The sequence below is a fragment of the Bombus vosnesenskii genome, unplaced genomic scaffold, assembly GCF_011952255.1.
Source record: "Bombus vosnesenskii isolate JDL3184/JDL3185 unplaced genomic scaffold, Bvos_JDL3184-5_v1.1 scf7180000013355, whole genome shotgun sequence".
NCBI classification, from domain to species: domain Eukaryota; kingdom Metazoa; phylum Arthropoda; class Insecta; order Hymenoptera; family Apidae; genus Bombus; species Bombus vosnesenskii.
In genome coordinates, this window is record NW_022882990.1 from 1,024,346 (window position 1) to 1,042,039 (window position 17,694).

General features: G+C 33.3%; 1 protein-coding gene and 1 long non-coding RNA gene across 2 annotated transcripts in view; one reads left to right on the top strand and one right to left on the bottom strand.

Annotated features, from left to right (window-relative positions):
* Positions 1–17,694, top strand: part of LOC117237065 (histamine H2 receptor-like) — a 362,177-nt gene that overhangs the window by 236,734 nt on the left and 107,749 nt on the right.
* On the bottom strand, positions 1,326–16,330 carry LOC117237073. Its single transcript, XR_004493939.1, has 3 exons — positions 15,951–16,330; positions 10,021–10,024; positions 1,326–1,336 (listed from the first exon to the last, which is right to left on the bottom strand). It is a non-coding gene; the product is annotated as an uncharacterized LOC117237073 (long non-coding RNA).

Here is a 17,694-nt window from a genome sequence, read left to right on the forward strand (position 1 = left end):
TCCATTCGACGTCTTTTATTTGCATAACGTAGTTTGCATGCGCGTCTAATGCTTCTTCCGGAATCGTTTTTCCGAACGGCGATATTATGCCGACTCAGTCGAAGACAAGGATTTTTTGTATTTTCAGACAACCTTAATAATTTTGCAACTAATAATCGTCTAAATATTCTAATATTTATATTTTTTCTTGTTACAATTTTGTAAACCGTCAAAGCGTTTACAACAGAAATTCCCAGAAAGAATCGAATGCCAAGTTTTCTGTACCATTTGATTCCTTTTCTAATTGTGGTGGCATGAGAAACCATTTGGTCGGAATAATCTATACCACACTTTCCTTCGTTATATTCAACAACAGCTAGTGGTTTTAATGTTGCGAACAAACGAAACGAAAGATCATTCTTGAGACTACCGCTTGAGCGATTCGCATTACTAAAATATCGATGGGAGCATCTAGCAGAGAACGCTTGGTACTGCTGCACGCGTGGCCTGACGGAGATTTCTTTGAAAACACGCGTGACAGTCAACGTGTCATATCAAAATTTTGACTTCTTACAACTTTGCAAATAGTTATTCCTGAAGTTCGCTTGAACAAGGTATTCCTCTATGGATACATAAAATTTTAGGAGTTAATTTAAATGTCATCAGTGTGATAGGTAACAATGTCTTTTATAGTAATAAAAAATGCTCACTCAGAAAAAGAATGTCTGTATCGTTAATTTTCATTAGAAACAATAAGCAGAAATTTATAATATATAATACTATGTATATAATATATATATATATATATTATAATATATATTACATTAATATAAAACCAAAAATCTAAAATGAAGTTGGGAAAAACTAATCTGCTTGAACCGTTTTCACGATATATTTGTCACGATAAATTAGCTTCTATTTTTTTAATAATGATATAGGCATATATCAACAAACAAACTAGAGGAATAATAAAGGTGAATGGCAAGAAAATATTTAGAAAAGATTGAAGACTATAATGAATCAGAAAAGCGTATCAAGCAAAATCACCATCTAATAATAAAACATCATTTTGTCCTTTCTGAATATTATTGATATTATTATATGCAGAGTGATACTGAAGTTATCTCGTATATATGAAGTTTAGTTTACTTGTAAACTCGAGTTTAGTAACTCGAGTTTAATTGAATTATGATTGAAAATTACTGATGTATTAACAATAGAAATGTAATCATTTTACTGAATTTATTCGTACTCTTTAAAGTTCTTGTTATTTGTAGACTGTGAATGTTTATGCAAATTCATATTTTTATTGGTGTAATTAAAAAGGTCAAATGTAAATACGAACTTGTTTCGTCTACTCGATATTATAACAAGTACTTTACTTTCTATATTTTGTGTATATCTTCGCATATTATGTGCAATATGAAATTTTGTGTACATTTCAATTTTCTACAAATGCATAAACATCCATAGTCTAGTTATTTGAGTTTATAAAAAGTAAGGGTCAAGTTATATAGAATGTTACAACATATACATGTAACATTTATTATGTTATGTACATATATAATTGTAATTTACATATGAATTGTAATATTTCCTATAGTATAAAAATTGGCAATTCGTATTGTTTACAATAGTTTTATTATACATAGCTGGAAAACTTACGTGCATTTAAGATTTAATGTTATCCCAAATGTGTGACAGCGAGACGAGTTCCAAAACAAAAGTTTACAAAGTTCCATAGCAACAGCCGTTACGTTAAATATCAGTCAAATGCACGCAAACTCCATCAGTATCGATACAACTTACGCAAACTCATACCATAACTTCTACGAAAGTACAAGTTTAACGAAAAAACAAGAAAAAAGGCAGCTCGCAGTTCCATCCATTTTCGTTTCATTCAGGAACTGCTGTCCATTGGGAACAAAATACGATCCATTCAGAAGACTGGCTTGTCACCAGTATTTGTATTGCGTGCCAATCTTTTTATACGATAGATTGATTTCGTGGAGGTCGTCGTCACCGACGTTAGCGACCGTTGACGCCAGTACCGCCTTACAACTGGCAACGGACCGATACACGCAATTCCATTCTGTCGTCGTTTACCTTCTACTTTTGGCAAGAACTTCGTGGTCCTTCGAACCTGATCTAGTACCACTAAAACCGTGTGATTCCGGTGTAATGGACACAAAAGATTGCTTCTCGACCGAGTTTTTATTTGGAGGTAACAAACTTTAATTAAGCACAATCGATTGGCTGTTAGCTGTACGAATTGTGCGAAAATAATGATTTATAATGGTTGAAATAATAAAATATTGCAAAGTTTCTGAAAAAATGACTAGTTTAGCATAATCTGTACTTGAGCCCCTGAAAAAATGTTATCAACTTTATAAATTAATATGCATAGAAAAATTACGATTTTTCGTAAAATGGAATATCTGATAACTGGTGATACAACCGAGCAAGAGATGCTTCTTCATGAAGAAATAAATCGAAAATGTTAGCATGACAAGTCAAAAAACTAAGGGTTAGTACATATATAGGTTAGGTGTAATAGTAGTCATCGCGATAGTGCTGCTGCTGCTGCTGATGTAGATGTCGCTTATTAACTACTGCTGCTTTCTTCTCGTTTATGTGCCATGGAAGAAAAATCGGACTATGGGCGCTGAGATTCGAACCCGGGTCCCGAACGTTCGTAACCTAAGGCGCTAACCACTGCTATTAGTCAAGTGTCATCATGCTCTAACGAGAGACGACTAAATTTTACTAACGTATTTACAATAGTCTCCAGTTTCATTTCCGTGCTAATGAAATTTCAAAATATTTTATATAATACACGTAATACAGGGTGGTTGGTAACTGGTGGTACAAGCGGAAAGGGGATGATTCTACGCGAAAAAAGAAGTCGAAGATATAGAATAAAAATTTTTCGTTCGAGGCGTTGTTTTCGAGAAAATCGACTTTGAATTTTCGCTCGGTACGCGTGCACTTTATCGCGTCTCGTTATAACGGATCTCACTGTAGATCGTTGTCTCGATGGAAAAATGAAAAAAAAAAAAGAAATTTTTATTCTATATTTTCGACTTCTTTTTTCGCGTAGAATCACCCCCTTTCCGCTTGTACCACCAGTTACCAACCACCCTGTATATGTATCGCGATTTTTACAGTACGCCTTGTAGAACCTAACTCTTACATTATCCGAACATCACCTGTATTTATAAATAATTTGCATAATTTCGTCTTTCTCGTGTCCTCCTTTTCATAATATTCTGTCGTGCTTTCATACCGGTTTGGATTAAATATTCCACGCACAAAGCATCAACGAACCGGCGATGTTGTAAATACTTGATTACCGGAACTAATTGTTAAGTATTGTGTTCGTTTCGTTTTACCACCCTTTAAAAACTGGTTCGAAGCCAAGCGTGCGTACTAATTAGCTCGATAAACACTCTCGGATTTGTAATCGTTATTGATAGCCTGCATTCACAAATGATAATTAACGTGGATTCTTGTACAAACGATGTTCCAAGTCCTCGCGAACCTCGATCGAACACATAAAAGTGCACGAGAAAAATCCTTAATTGTCGACGATAATCAGAAACTATTGAACTTCAAAGGTTCGGTGGAAACTAAAAAGCTGTTCTTTTAACGGGACAGAAACGTGGGTGGAGGTAAAGCTTGCTAATGCTTTTTTCAATTAACATTGAACTTTGTCTTTTTTATTTAAAGCATTTAGTGTGGTGCAAATATTCTTAATTGTAATTTTTAATAGCACGATTAGATAAATCTATTACGAACTTCTTATTTGTGTCGTTGCCATATTTATAACTTTGCACAAACATTTTAAATAAATTTTATCCTCCATAATAAATTCTGAGTCGTTATTTGATAGAAACAAAAATGTTGAATGCAGACAGTTAAAGATATGACAGTACTCGTCGCAGAAATTGATTAATGTATGCAGAATGCACATTGATAAGAACTACCGTGTGATATAGAATATGAATATCTTAAGGTGAAATTTAATACATCATATATTATTTTATACCTACGTCTTAAATTTATTATATTTCAAGAATTGTTATATGCAAAAGTAAGTCTTACAGGAAATAGAGTTCAATACAAGAAAATCAAACTTTCATTTTCCCTTTAATTAATTAATTAAAAAAAGTACGCGAAAGGTTATATTGTTGTCATTTAGTTTGACGTGTTCCCTTTGAAGTCGAGCAACTTACACATGTACATGGTACACATTTCTTCTTCTAAAAACGTTATTAATATATTTAATACAATCCTTCGCACGCAATTTGGGGGAAATAAAAATTTTCAAACAATTTCACATTTAGTTTGAACTGTAACAAACAATATATTTGTTTGAAGAAAAGATTAAGAAATTTTTAGACCATTGGAAGTACAAAGGCAAAAATTCTTAATAATTCTTAATAATATTTCTTTCGTATGATAATACTTATCGTTATGACGAATTTTGTTAACATATTTTTAAAATTGAAATTCTGTAATGCTAATTTCAAAATACATAATTTAGAAAAAACTGAATTAAAGTAAAAATTTAAATTAAAATATCGATTCTAATTAACATTAATTTTTAATTCTTCGATGTATTACTACATCGTATACTATATCCAAAATAATATAATGGAATACTATTATAAAATGGTTCAAAAAAGTATGTGGATATTTATCATAGAAAAATTTCATTCATGTATTGTGTATGTGTTATGTGTATAAATCTTTTGAAATTTCATTAATTATAACCAGATATGACTGCCATGATTATATTGAAAGAATTTGGAAATCTATATAGAAGTATATCGAATGTGTGTAGCATGAATAGCCATCTTAGCGTATAATAAGTGTGGAACATACCACTGAATATTGAAGTTCATTAACTGCTTAACCTACGATTTACGTTCGAGAATTTACGTTCGGTCCTATCATCTACTACAGACTATGCCCGTAATATTTACGTTTGGCCCGATCATCGTACTACAGGTTATGGCAGTAATATTTACGTTTGGCCCGATCATCGTACTACAGGTTATGGCCGTAATATTTACGTTTGGCTTGATCATCGTACTACGGGCTATGCCGGTAGTTGTAGGTTAAGGGGTTAATATAATGGATAATCGATTGTTTAAATGCTTTCGTGATCTCTGTGAAAAGATTTTCTAGTTTCTGTATGTATATGTCGGAGATGAAAGGACACCGGAACCTTCGGATAGCCCCGCAACTTTAGATTGCAAAGTCTACTATAACTGTAACTAAACTATTGTAGTTATTCAATCCGATTGTAATTGTTCGAGATTAGTGACGGTGAGCTTTGGCTCGAGGTGACAGTCTGTCGCCCAACGTAGCCGCGGTCAAGGGATGAACGCTTTGTCTAACAAATGTATGGGGCAATTCTATAGCTCTCCTTAAAAGAAATATTTGTGGCGGCACGCGACAGTGAACATTCCAACGGTTTCTGTCTCGTGGCTCGCCACACGCAGACCCTATTCTTCGTGCAAGATGATTGCCAGATGTCGATGCATCTCCGGAGTACATGTTCGGCTAGCCCAAGGGCCCGTCATAAATCTTAGAATTTAGTTGACTAAAGTCCTTCAAACAGTCTTTGTCCTAGCTACGGGAAGATAGGAGAGACCTATTTTTCAACGAACGGCGTCTTCCACTAGCAACTTTCCCTCGAGGGCGGCTAGCATCTTTTTCTAACCACCGATATGGTGATTGACCAATTAGCAGCAACGTCAATTTCCCTTACTTCCTAAACGAAGGCTTTCCTCGACGAATCCGATGATCTCGTGTCCTTAGACACACCCCATTATAGTTTTCCTCTGTGGCATCATCGGGACGGGACGGGCATTCTTTTACGCGCTCCCGTCGACTAAAGAGTAACGTCTTTACGCTCAGCAATTATTTTTACGAGTCAGACTTAGATTCAGCGAGAACGCCCATCTGTCATCCCGTTGGCCGCGGATTCGTTATTGAACCGGAGATCACTGTCACTAGTGTCGCGGACGTCTCACCGCCGTGGTAGATTGTCAAACCTGTGTTATTCATACCTGTGTCAATAAATCGTATCTTCGTTACACCGCAACGATGGCTACCTTCAATGAAGACTCCTCAAACACCGACAACCCTATCCCCAATGCCACTCCGACATATATATTTTCAGATTATTATATATGTCGGAGATGAAAGAACACCGGAGCCTTTGGAATTTTGGATAATCCCGCAACATTGTAATCTAGAGTCCACTATAGCTGTAATGAAACAATTGTAGTTATTCAATCCGATTGTAATTGCGAGTTGTGATAATGAGCTTGGACTCGAGGCGACAACCAATCGCCGAACGTAGCCGCGGTCACGGGATGAACGCTTTGTCTAACAAAGGTATGGGGCAATTCTATAGCTCTCCTTAAAAGAAATATTTGTGGCGGCACGCGACAGTAAACATTCCAACGGTTTCTGTCCCGTGGCTCGCCACACGCAGACCCTATTCTTCGAGCAAGATGATTGCCAGATGTCGATGCGTCTCCGGAGTACATGTTCAGCTAGCCCGAGGGCCCGTCATAAATCTTAGAATTTAGTTGACTAAAGTCCTTCAAACAGTCTTTGTCCTAGCTACGGGAAGATAGGAGAGACCTATTTTTCAACGAACGGCGTCTCCCACTAGCAACTTTCCCTCGAGGGCGGCTAGCAACTTTTTCTAACCACCGATATGGAGATTGACCAATTAGCAGCAACGCCAAATTCCCTCAGTGTCCTCAGACACACCCCATCATAGTTTTCCTCTGCAGCATCATCGCGACGGAGAGTCATTCCCTCGTGAGGTCGTATTAGCGAGTTACTTAGAGTCTGTACGCTCGGTGGATATTCCACGTTTTCGCAAAGAGTCCGACTTAGATTTTTGTAAGCACGTACATCTATCATCCCGTTGACCGCGGATTCGTTATTAAACCTAAGACCAACATCACTAGTATCGCGAGTGTCCAACCGCCGCGGTTGATTGTCGAGTCGGTAGCATCCATACTCGTATTAACAGACCGTACCTTCGTTATAACACGACGAAGGCCGATTCCAATGAAGATTCATCGAACGCCCACAACCTTATTCCTGACCCTTCTCCGATATATACATATATATTTGCATATATTTAATTGCAGTATTTAATTATTACATATATTCAGATTATTATTATACAGGGTGGTTGGTAACTGGTGGTACAAGCGGAGAGGGGGTGATTCTACGCGAAAAAAGAAGTCGAAAATATAGAATAAAATTGTTTTTTTAATTCTTTTTTTTTTAATTTTTCCATCGAGACAACGTTCTACAGTGGGATCCGTTATAACGAGACGTGATAAAGTGCACGCGTACCGAACGAAAATTCAAAGTCGATTTTCTTGAAAACAAAGCCTCAAACAAAAAATTGTTATTCTATATTTTTGACTTCTTTTTTCGCGTACAATCGCCCCCTTTCCGCTTGTACCACCAGTTACTAAACACCCTGTATATTTCTAAATTTGCTCTAAAATTTGCTGATATAATCGTGATAGTTTGCTATTATTACAGAGAAGTCTGAATGTGTCAATTTTGGCGAAATTTCAATTTCGTATAACATATATGATATACTTCCGGGAGCACGAGTTTCAAACTGAAAGCTTAGATTTAGATGCAGGGTCTTAGGTCAGTAACCACTAATTTCTTTAGAATTTTCATTTTTCTTCATGCGTAACGATCGACGACGTGTCATCTTGATATTTCCGAAAGATAATTAAAACACGATGTGCTGGTAGGTACTCGTTGTCGAAGTTTCGACCTTAAAATGCCCTGTGACCTTTCTGGAAAACTCCAAAAGTCTAAAATCCCTCATCAAGGAAAATCGTGTCAAGAACGTATAATGGTTGAGATACTCAAATACTGTTGGCTGGAAGGTTAATACTTTCAGTACGAACTAATTAGCGTACATTCTGAAGAAACGAAAGAAAACTCAAATATTCTGAATCCAATGTACGGAGTATATAAAAAGTAAGCGTCGAAACCACCGTAACGTGATTTTATACCTTATAATTAGTGAAGGTTCATAGAAGAATGTTTGTGCAAAATTTACCTTGAACATATCTTTCAAAATCAACATTTTTTTATTGCTACGTATCCTACTCATCACGATGAATAAAAGTCTCGAAGAAATCATATGTCGCGAATGACCTCATCTGCCGGAAAAATGTTAAAGTTTTAATAATTCTTAAACTGGCTTTATTAGCAATATGTTCGCATTCTACAGTCAAATACAGAGAAAATAGCACCTTCTGTTGCATGTAGATGTCCCAGATCCACCATTACGTGTTCCATGTCTTCCTTCCTCTCTTCCTTTTTTTCTTCTTCTTTTTCTGTTTATTTAAACAGCTCCCAACTCACGTCTACGTTTCCACTAGGTTTTCCCGTAAGTAATTTCACTTGGACCATAAATAATTTCTTCTCTCAAAGAAATAAATTCAAATTTCATGAACAGGGGGGCGACATGTCGGAAGCCAGGACATATCAGGAGCAAGTGACATGTCAGAAATAGATCCGCATCCTGTCCTCGGCGATCCCAACATTTCGTCCGAAAATTGGCGAGCCGGTTAGCTACGGTGAGGAGGAGCATCATCATGCATAAAATAGATGAAGCGACTGACGACTCTGTCGTAACATTTTCACGTAATTCGCTTAGAAGACGCGAGCCTAAAAATTGCAACTATGTTACAAATGTAGCAAAAAGATAAGGCCAATAATATGATTTCCAATAATTCCAATAATACGTTCATAATGAATCGTCCTTGATCAAGTTCTTCAATCATTGCATATGAATTTCTGCGAGACCAAAACGTGGCATTTTGTCGACTGAGAATGTTACAATTTGAGAAATTGCTTTCACCCGCAAATAACGCAAAAAGTATGGGTCGTGTTACAACTTATGTAACATTCAATAGGAAAAGCTTCGTTGTTGGAGTGTTTGAATTTTGTAAAGTTGTAACCTTCTTCTCGAATTATTTGTTTGACATGTGGCTGATTCTCACTTGACGAACTATTTCATGCAACTCCAATAATTGAAACCACGATCAAAATCGGTAACTAACCTGTTCTTTTTTACTCATAGTTGTACCTACTTTATTAATTACTTTAATTACTTTTTTATTAATTACTTTATTAATTACTTTTAGCTTATAAATGTTCAATACAAATGATAGGATTTCTCAAAAAATGTAATTTATATTATTAATTAATTACATTATCTAACTTCTAATTTTAATTCAATTTTTTGTATAAATTTTCAAATATTATTCAAGCGTTATGAAAGAATATATAATATATCTCTTTTATTCAGGCAATTTCAATGAAGAGATTATGCTTGAAAAATAGAGATTTTGTAGTATATGGTATACACAGTGTTTCACCTAACTTGAATACCTTAGATATCTCATTTATTATTGATAATGGAAAAAAATGGTAATTTAATGTGAATACATTTTAACATGATGTATGAAATTTTTCTCAAAGTCGTTTCCTTTCATTTCATTTCATTCATTTCAGATTGCCATTATTTATCATATCACACGCATCACATATCATTATTTTTATTATTACGTATTATAGTTTGACATCTAAGAAAACCTTTTGACAACCGTACAGGAATCTTTATTTAACAGAATATTAAATCAAATACTACTAACAAGATACTTGCGTAATACCGAATTGTAAATTCAGTAACTGTTTACCAAAAGAACAATAATAATAATAATCTTTGTTTTATATTATATTTAAAGCATATCTGATGCAAATACGAGAAGAACAAAACTCTTGAACGAGACTTTAAGCCATTAAATTTTACACTCTCAACGTTCCAATATTCCTGTATAAATTTACCACGAAAATATTAAAAATTAGCCGTTGCACGAATAAGTTGCCCCAGCGTGGTTGATCACAGTGCCTATAATATTTCAATTTCATCGTGTAAGAAGAATTTGCGTACAACGGTGTAACGTTTCTGCACTTAGCTGTCCCGCATAAACTGAGAAAAGAAAGAAGAAAGAAAAGGAAGGAATACAGTAAAGAGAAAAAAGAAGTGGAGCGATAGAAAGAACAAACTCTTCTATAGAATGAGAGAAGTGGGGGGTACGAGTGTTTAAGGAACTCAGAAAACCGGTGGGATTATAATACCGAATGAAAAGACCCTTACAAATCTTTGTACGAGGGCTTGGATTTCCAACTAAAGGAGAAGCCGGTTTGTGCCTTGTGACGAACGTAATTAAACGTAAAGTAATGCACTTACACGTTGCACGTACACTCGAGATGCGGGGACGAAAGCAATTAGAACGGCAAAAAGGAGCGAAAATCGTGTCGCGTTGATGGCCAAAAAAAAAGACGCTGCGTAATTACACATTTATTGTGAATAACATTGGCAATGTGAATTGCAACGATATTAATAGCAACTTTAGTACTTACGTTTCATTAATATCGTATTTATGAGGTTGTGCGTGCGTGTAAGATTTTAGATGTTACGTGATTCCATTTCAATGCTTAATTTGTTTGTCTGCGTTTTGGTTTCGATCAATTATCCATTTACTTATTAATCTATTATTTATTTCTGTGGTAGTTAATTGCAACGTCTTACTCCTTTATGCATTATTTGATTTTAACTCCTTGTCCTTTATTGGAAAAGGAAATTTATTTATTTGGAACTTTTTATTCGATATAATTATTTTCGATTCATTTGGAAAAACATCATGTGCAATTGTAACTGGTCGTTTTACGTAAAACAGGTTTCTTTCTGGCAAAACCGATTTTATTCTATCGTCCTACAGGCGGTAAAAAATCTGGCGGTGATTATAACAGTTTTTTTTTTATTTAATATTTCACATTCACAATTTTGTCCAATTTGAACATTTGGTATTATAGAATTTTTTAGCTGTTTAATTATCATGTGGGTGGCTACCGCCACCGGGGTACCATCTTCGTGTTTGTTAGGTTATATCCTTTATGTTATAAAAGTTACTATAAATTAAATGTAAGTAGGAGTCATTGGAGAAATCTATTCATCTGTTTTATTTGAATAATGGGACAATTAATCAGTTTATTTGTTATCCATGAATATCGATTTTATATATTTCTTACAATTTATGTTTTGTTAAATTTATTTATCATAATTTTATCCAAAATACTTTTATTCAATGCTATTATCGAGATACAATAGTTTACAAACATTTCGTTATGCTTCTATTTGACTCTGAAATACGTATTATATTTTCTCTTATTTTCCTTCTGGGAAATCTGGGAAGAGTAGAAAATATTAATGAAATTTGTAGCATAATGATTTTATGCTTCATAAAGTTGTAATAAATGAAAGAATTAGTATTATAGTCTATATATTACTATCTCAAGAATGCAATGTTATTTACTTCTGTTTGGAATAGCAAACAATAGTTACATTTAGAAGATTAAAGAGGCGAATAAAATAAATCTCAAAATTAAATTTAAGATATCTTGTTACATCTTTTTGTATGAAACTAACAAACGCATTTTTATGTGCAACGATAATGTTTGAACTAAATGAAATTTAAACTGCAGTACAAAATAACCTAACTATCACTTCTTTAAATGATAAATAGGTTCAAGCAGTTTAACAAAAATGCAGTCATCTAATGATGATTTTTAAAAAATGTTATTTCTTCTACCGTATATAATATACGAATAATGGTCTCAGTTTAGGTAATTAATCTCAGCTGGTTAAATTTAATTGTATAACCTAATATTCATACTTGTATTTTCTACAGTCATTATTATTACAATTTATTATTATATTATTATATATATTATATATATATATTATTTAATAATATTATTATAATAATTTATTATTATAATAATACTATTAAAATAACATATTTTTTGTTTCAAATGCTCAACAATTACTTAGAATTCTCTACGACGAAATTAGAATTCATATTTTCAATAATGTCCAAACGTCTAAGCTACTATGGCATGGGATGAGAAGACAGGAAAACGGAAATCCTTTTCGTGCTGCGAAGCCATATCCTCTTATATGTATATGTGTGTATAGAGATATGTATGTGCCATTGCGTGTGAAAGATACAACCATGATTTGTGGAACCTATATACTGCGTGACTTATTATACTGCCTTACTTAGTTCCATTATAGAATAAAATTTAAGTGTTCAAACCAGATGTACGATGTCAAAACACACAATAATATGCCTAAAATAATGATTGGATCGTTGTATATTCATTTATTACGTTTATGCATTTATTGTTTATTAGAATTGAAATTGTATTTAGTTTAAACGATTGAACTTTGGTCGTGGTATTTCATTGCGCAAAAAGTAACTTTTTATGATCTTCTTATATTATTAATTTTAATATTTGGTTCAACCGTTTTCTTTAAATAATTCCTTAGTGACGAACAGGATAACGTAAAATGAATAACTTTTATAAAAACTAATAAAATGATAATAAACTAATAAAATAGTGCAAATGTTAAAATTTATTTCAGTTCATTACGTTATTATTTATTTATTTTTTATTTATTGTCACACTGATTAATAGTCTCTGTTTGTTTCTAAATTTAAAGATAATCGAAGAAAAATTCCTTTCATACAATTTTTCGTTTCAAAGATACTAGCTCCTACTTTTAGATGCCTCGTAAGATCAAAGCTTCCGATTAATTTAATTTCGAGATCGCAGAAAGGTCGTTTCATGATTTCACGAAGACGTAAATTTACATATTTACTTTTCACATGGGTCAAAATATTATAATCATAGATTGAAAATAAAAACGAAGATAAGCGAAGATAGACTATGATATAATTATTACACTGAAATAAAATGATAGCCCTATCAAAAAATTCTAATATAAATAACACTCAATGTCTACGAATTATAGTTTATGAATTTACGAATGAACAGACGTAGATTTTAACAGGTCTTGAACGCGATTTAAAAGATTAATTTCGTTTTCCCAGTGAAAATCTATTATCATTATAATTAATTATAGCATTGCAATTAATTATATTATTAATAAATACGTTATCTCTTGCAATGACGAAGTGCTACTTGGAACAATCAATATCGATGGAGGAGAACAAAGTAACGAACATGCCTTTGTTATCGAGCAAAATTCATTATCTAACGTAATTAGGTACATGTTATGCATGTGCGCGCTATGTCTTTGAACGCTACTTAATACTCATAAGAATTTAAGATTTCATGTCTCTTTTATATTTTTTGATTATAGTTATATAAGCAAACCTCAGATTTTATGAAAAATATAATAAAATAAAATGAATATTCAAGTTCCTATAATGCTCTGTTTATTTCTACTTTGTCTTTAGAGGATAATAATTTATTTATTAAACATAGTCCCTGCCTTTTTGCCTGTCGTTCTTTGGTCTTTGAATCTAGCTGTACTCTCTTCTCTTTAGAGGATAATAATAATTTTACTACAAAATGGGTTCATTGTAGTGTGTACAATATAGGTTTGTACGAAATATTTATATAGCGACTACAAAAAGTATTTGCACTTATGTTTATTTTTAAATGAAACACGTTTTACCTGGTTCTATACTTCATTTTCATAGTATCAAATTTTTGCAGCCATATATACGAAGATACTACTAAATGATGCAAATTTAATATACTTAGATGTGTTTAATTAATATACAGGGTGGTTGGTAACTGGTGGTACAAGCGGAAAGGGGGTGATTCTACGCGAAAAAAGAAGTCGAAAATATAGAATAACAATTTTTGTTTCAATTTTTCCATCGAGACAACGATCTACAGTGAGATCCGTTATAACGAGACACGATAAAGTGCACGCGTACCGAGCGAAAATTCAAAGTCGATTTTCTCGAAAACAAAGCCTCAAATGAAAAATTTTTATTTTATATTTTCGACTTCTTTTTTCGCGTAGAATCGCCCCCTTTCCGCTTGTATCACCAGTTACCAACCACCCTGTATACGTAAAAGCAAATACACAAAATACATACTATACAATAGCCTGAAAATACTTCCTGTAGTCATTTCATTTTTGGCAATACTATACCCCAGAAATATTCTATTTTCATTTACAAATCACTTATACCGCATTCATGTTACATTTCATCATTACATTACATTTTAAGGTATTAATTCTGTTTACTATGTGAATTATCAAATAGATGGAATAAAATCTATAAAATATCAAAGTACTTCACACTAGAAATCCTAAAATTGAAACTACACTCTGTGGTGTACAAAATTTCGCCGTGTACATCCTATTTTTATTTCACAAACCAATCTACTCTGAACTAAATCTCCAAATCTTCTTTAATCTTTCCCCAATCAACCCTAAATATAGCGCAATCGCAAAATCTAATCGAAAGGGGCGAGATTATACGTTATTCTTCGTCCAAGCTTTCACCTCTAATTTTTTATCGAAATATCGAACTGGTCGACTGGCGATTTTTACCTAACTGATGTTTCCAAGCCATAATTCGCGAAAGCTTTCCATTTATTTCAAACCAAAGTACAAAAAGCTGACAAAAAAATGACTGAACAGTACGTAGACTGTAAGAATCAAGATTACATGATATTTCACTCTGTCTGAAAGTTTCACGTATCAGCTTTAATTCCCTATCAGACTGGTCGATTAGCGAGATTAGAGTTTTGTCTAATCGATGTCTTCAAGCTACTCGATAACTTGTGGAAGGATTCAATTCATTTGGAGTTTCTTGAGCGCTTTTCTCAACCTCATCGTCCTCCTATTTGCATCGCGAGAAGTTCACTCCAAGAAAACGATTCTCATTAACAATAATGAGTGTTAGCTCTGTTGATGAAGCAGTTGAAATAATAATTATCCTGCGGCTTTCTTTTCCTTCGCCTAGGACGAACATGCTTAAAGCAGTCTTGTTCAACTCTTATTCGCGAATAAGGGCTGATTTATCCTAAATATTCAGAAACAAATTACCATTGAGACAATTTTGTACTCGTGTTAACCGTTTGATACGGTCTTTGAATTTTTATATTCTAATTTTGGTCCTACTTTAAAGGATAGATCGATGTTGCGAGAAAAATATTAAAAGATTAAGAAAAATTTCTTCGTCAAATTGAAAGAAGAGATCATGAATATTAATAGCGACTCTTCCATGCTTTAAGCTGTTTCGAAATTGAGAAATTTTTTAATGATAGAAAAACAGGATGGCGTTGAAAGGCTGAATTGAAAATTAATTTAAATCTCTCAGACGGAGAACCAATTAAATCCATCTCTCTCCTGAATTTTTGAATACCAATTTTCGGATGTGTATAAATGATAAAGATTAAGGCTGGGGACACACAATTGTTCAGAACGATAACTGTTGCGACGAACGTTATTTCATGTATTTGTAGATAGTACACACTCGTTTCTGTCTTTTTTTCTTTTTTTTTTTTTTTGCGTCAATTGGCAAATGAAGTGCAGGAAATATGGAGGTTTGTGAGATTGTAACGTTTTCACACACGACGTACATACATATTTATATTTGAAAGGCAGACGAAAGGGGGAAACGAGCAAATTGCGAATGCGTCCCATAAATATGCAACGATATCAATATGGACACTACCTCACGCTTTATAAACAACTGCATGAAGATCTACGTTACACCTTTTTTTTTCTACCTCGCTAATTAATGACTCAGTGTCAGTGTTATTCGATATTTCTGTTGTTTCTAATAACAAGCTAAAGCGACGACTATTTCCCATGGTTATCAAACAGTGGACATTTGACAGTACATTCGTGTGACTTGTATTCACGGGTGTACAATTCAGCGCGATACATGTTCAACATCCGTTCTAATATAAATATGTCGATGAAAAAATAATGGTCGTTGTACCGTACGTTGCCAGTGATGTACGTTCCTAACATATAAGTTCTAATAAACGACAATATATTAGGTCATCCCATAAGTTCGTGCCGATTTTTGTGTATTCATTTCATGTGTCGATTTATAAACATACGGCGATAAGGGACCAATGCACTTGAGCTTAGCTGATCGAGAACTGGCTAGAGCAGATTTTCGTGGATGTAAGATCGTAATATAGTGAACACAGTGACTTCTAACAGTAAAAAATCATGAGTGAAATGCGTATCCATTTTCGACATCTCATGTTATATGAATTTCGGAAAGGAAGTTCTGTAACAATTGCCACGAAAAACATATGTGCTGTTTACGGAGAAAATGCGCTTTCATCTCGCACCTGTAGGAAGCGGTTCCAACGTTTTAGAGCTGGGAATTTCTGTTTAGAAGACGAGGAACGCTCCGGGCGTCCTCCTCAGACAGACGAAGATAAAATTCGGGATCTTGTTGAAAAATCACAAAGTTTGACAGTTCAAGAGATGTCAAATGTTCTGAAAATATCTAAGACAACGATTCATAGGTGTTTAAGAAAAATAACACATATAACCGGTCGAAAAACGGCACGAACTTATGGGATGACCTAATATTTCTATAACGGATGTCGCGTCCATATTCGTGTCCCAAAGGGAAAATCATAAAAAATGACTTTCAGAAAAAACTTCATCCGTCATTATATGTGCCCTTCCATGCAGTGTAAGTTTGTCTCTGGAGACTTTGCACGCTACCATTAATGATAGAGATATGTAGATGTTTCCGTAAAGCCATAAAGCAAATGTTAATTTGGATTATTTAATTAAATATTTAATTATTTAATTAATTAAATCTTCTGATTTCTATATCCGTTAGATTATTGAAATCTCTATATCTTCTTTCCTCTTTTTTCCCTCTTTACTGTATATTTTCCACATTTTATAGAAATAATATAATAAATAATTTCCACAAATAGGCTGCTTGATATTAATACAATTTTAACACATACAATAATAATAATTAATATTGTAATTAATAACACTATACAAATACATTAGTACAGTACAGTGATAATTAGACTGCGGATTTTCATGGAAATTCATATTTTTGAGAATATAATTAAAAAAGTAGAATCACGGTAGAGAATTGTTTCACCTACCAAGTGGTACAGAAAGCATTATGCTCTGGATATTTTATATATTTTTTTATATTATGCGTATTCTGTGCAATTTTGCACTTTGCAATTGCAATTTGTTATAAATGCATAAAAATCCAGTCAGTTAAGTAATAATACATAAATTACGTACATATATATAATATGACATAGAAGAGAAGAAGTAGAATATAGAGATTTATCCACTTATGAAAGATTTGAAGAGCAAAAATGGATAATTACAAAATACAAAATAAAAAATAAAAATTATGAATATAACATTCGTTATAACATCTAATAGCTAACCAATTTCCAGGTTATATTTTTTAATTATCATCGCTAAAGTATAAATCATAAATTGTATAAATATCCGCAATATAATGGTACATAAATAAATTAAATTTTTAAAATATAGGTCCATGTATATGAATACATAACCATCGAGTTATATAGGCGTATATACAGGGTTGAAACAGTTTGTCATTCTCACATATTCTTTTCCATTTTAACCAGTCATGTTGGATCTATAGATCTTTTTCAGCACTCTCTGTCTAAAGAGAACAATACTATATGTATATCATAATGAGCTCCATCCATGAACAGAACTTTGTGAGAAGAACTCGTTGCTTACGCAATGCCACCGAATAA